This window comes from Phoenix dactylifera, unplaced genomic scaffold (genome assembly GCF_009389715.1).
Source record: "Phoenix dactylifera cultivar Barhee BC4 unplaced genomic scaffold, palm_55x_up_171113_PBpolish2nd_filt_p 001055F, whole genome shotgun sequence".
NCBI lineage: Eukaryota > Viridiplantae > Streptophyta > Magnoliopsida > Arecales > Arecaceae > Phoenix > Phoenix dactylifera.
In genome coordinates, this window is record NW_024068405.1 from 38,606 (window position 1) to 41,831 (window position 3,226).

At 37.0% G+C, this 3,226-nt stretch overlaps 1 long non-coding RNA gene across 1 annotated transcript; it reads left to right on the forward strand.

Moving 5' to 3' along the window:
* The first annotated feature begins 2,384 nt into the window (after nucleotides 1-2,384).
* LOC120107877 lies at nucleotides 2,385-2,894 on the forward strand. The gene is made up of 2 exons (XR_005509484.1): nucleotides 2,385-2,633; nucleotides 2,732-2,894. It is a non-coding gene; the product is annotated as an uncharacterized LOC120107877 (long non-coding RNA).
* The last annotated feature ends 332 nt before the right edge of the window (nucleotides 2,895-3,226 follow it).

The window sequence follows — 3,226 nt, forward strand, 5'->3', positions numbered from 1 at the left end:
TTATTATGGAAAGTTTAAGGTAGTATTATTTCGATGTAATTGGGTGGATATAAACTCACCTAGAGGTTTGAGGCAAGATATAAATGGCTTCACACCAGTAAATTTTTCAAGGTTGATACATACAGGTGTGCTATTGAAAGATGATCCATTTGTTTTTTCATCTCAAGCTCGACAAGTATTTTTTGTGCAAGACTCAAAAGATAAAAATTGGTCTCTTGTTATTAAGACGAAACCTAGGGACTTGTATGATATGGGAAAAAGGTTGCAAGAGGAGGACGATGATACTTATACTCAGTGTATGCCTTATAATATTGTGCCAACTGATGAAGTAAATGCGCCAAGGAGTTTGATTAGGATGGATGTTGAATGAGAATGTAGTTTCTAATGGTAAGTAAAATTTATCATTTAACCAAGTATTATATTCTCTTTTATTAGCCCTTTATTTAGTATAAATTTATTATTTAACCAAATATTGATTCTTTTTTGTGCATACCAGGTAACAATATGCCCCGAGGGAGACGATTTAGAGATGTGGAGTTCCAGCATTCTCAGGTGGGATCTACTTCTGAGCAGTCCCTGCAGTCCCAGCAGCCATGTGAGCACCAGCAGCACGAGTCAGGATCTCAGCACGAGCCTCCTGCTGATTGTCCGGAGGATGAGCTCCGGATCCAAGGTAATTCGATTTAAAGTTCATATTTTATGTTCATATTTGTCTTCAACTTTTTAAGACTTTTTAATTTTAATAGATGGACAAAGGACGGTGAGGACGAGACGGGGACCCACTCAAGCAAAGGATGTGTGGAAGCTTCCTCCGGGTGAGAAGATCATCATCCGATGCAACGAATTGGGGCAGCCCATCAATAGAGCTGGAAGTCTTCTATCAAGTTTTTTAGGATCGGTTGCACGCAAGGGTCAGCTGTGTCCGCTCAACTATACGAAGTGGAATGACATGCTTCCTTCGTATAAGGTTGAGCTTCTTAGACTTATACAGGTAATGAATTGAATTTATTCTTTTTAATTCGACACCTCCTGTATATTAATTTGCTTAGTATCATAATTTTATTTTAGATGTTTAATATTATTATAACATTCTCAATCTTGTTGTAGGATAAGTTTGTACTCCCTCCAGAGAGCCATGATTGGGTGCTAAAGTCCCTCAATCACAAATGGAAAGAATATAAAGCAAAATTGAAGACGGACTTCAAGCGCGAGGGTATGACAGAGGAGGAGGTTGCTCGTGTGACTCCTCCTGATGTATACCCTCAGCAGTGGAGGGAGCTTGTTCACTACTGGTTTTCTGAAAGAGGACAGGTCACGTATATTGTTTCAATATTTTATATTATATTTATTATTAATATAGATTGCGAATATATACATTGAATCATATTATACTGTGTGCTTTTATTTTGGCAGACATATTCTAATATTGGCAGAGCTGCACGAGCATCTCAAACAGTTCCTCATACTTCAGGCTCGAAGAGTTATGCGAGACGTAGAAATGAATTCGTAAGTTCTTTTGAAACTATTTGATATTTTACTAACATATAGCACGTATCATGATATATAGTTTGCCAATATACTTTCCGTATGTGTAGATGGTAGAGCATGGAAGGGAGCCTGGTGAGGTAGAGTTTTATAAGATGACCCACACTCACCGAGATGGCAGCTTTGTCCGGGACGAGTCGAGAGATATAGTTGTATGTATTCATTTTTTATTTGTTCAGAATTTTTTTATTAATTTTACTTCTTTTAAAATATTAATGTGACTGTTTTTTTTTTCTTGAGAGAGATATAGGAAAGAGCTACAACTCTTATTTCAGAGCGCGTCGGGGAGTCATCATCATCCGACGCGGCCAGTCGCGTCGAGGCTCAGGTCTATGCTGAATTGATGGGCCCAGAACGCTATGGTCACGTGAGAGGTTACGGTGTCGGGGTTACCCCCACTCAGCTGTCTGCAGTGAGCCGATATACCCAAGATGCCAGACAAGGTACTAGCACTGCAGAGGTTTGTAGTTTGAAGACAGAGATGGCACAGATAAAGCAGTCATATGAGACAAGGATAGAGGAGATGAGGCAGAGTCATATGACTGATATGGCGGAGTTGAAGCAAAGCCAAGAGTTGAAGATACAATCTTTGCAGGACCAGCTTGACCATATTTCATCCTTTTTGCAGAGATTTGCTCCTCCGGTACATAACTAAATCTATTTGAATATTTTATGTAATTATAATGTATTCTTGTATGAGCGTGATGACTTTCGTATTTTTAATTTCTAAAATATTTTTTTTTCTTGTAGGTTGATGATACTTCATCTACTCGTAGAGATGATGATGCCGAGCCTTGATACATATTGTAGATTGTGTACTTAGGAATTTGACTTGTATGCTTTAAGAATGTTTTTGAAGTACAATGTAATCAAATATGATAATATGAATATTTTGAATGAAAAGTTCTTGTTTGTGAAATTAGTATGTTCTTCAAATATGCACAACTTTATCTACTTCACCTTATCTTACTTGGGGAATGGCTCTATGTTGACTTGACAGGAACATGGTTTCAGGACAGGCAGTCCGGCTGGACAACTTGACTCCCACGAACTAGATGAGGTAACTGGAATACATCTTCTTCATGCAAGTAAACTGTTCATTCTATTTATCCATGGCTTGATAAGATACTTTTTCTTGATGATGATGTTGTTGTTCAAAAGGATTTGACACCACTCTGGTCTTTAGATTTGAAGGGGATGGTGAATGGAGCAGTTGAGACGTGCAAAGAGAGCTTTCATAGGTTTGATACTTACCTCAATTTCTCAAACCCAAAAATCTCTGAAAATTTTGATCCACAAGCTTGTCGATGGGCATTTGGGATGAACATCTTTGACTTGAAGGAATGGAAGAAGCGAAATATCAATGGAATATATCATTATAGGCAAGACTTGGTAAGAAAAAATAGTTGTTGTTATTTTCTGTTCGGTAGATTTCCTATATGACTTCTATATTGATTACAATAACAATTGCCTAAATCTATCACATGTTCAATTCTTTATATAGTATACCGGATATTTTATCTTTGTATAATATCTATATGTGAATGTTCAATTCTATATATATTATAGCAATTGTAAGTTTCTAAAATTCATTTACTTCAAAATTTTTCATTGTAGAACAACCATATTCAATTACTAAGAAATTTGGTGCAATAGATGGACACCACTGCTTGGTTTCTGG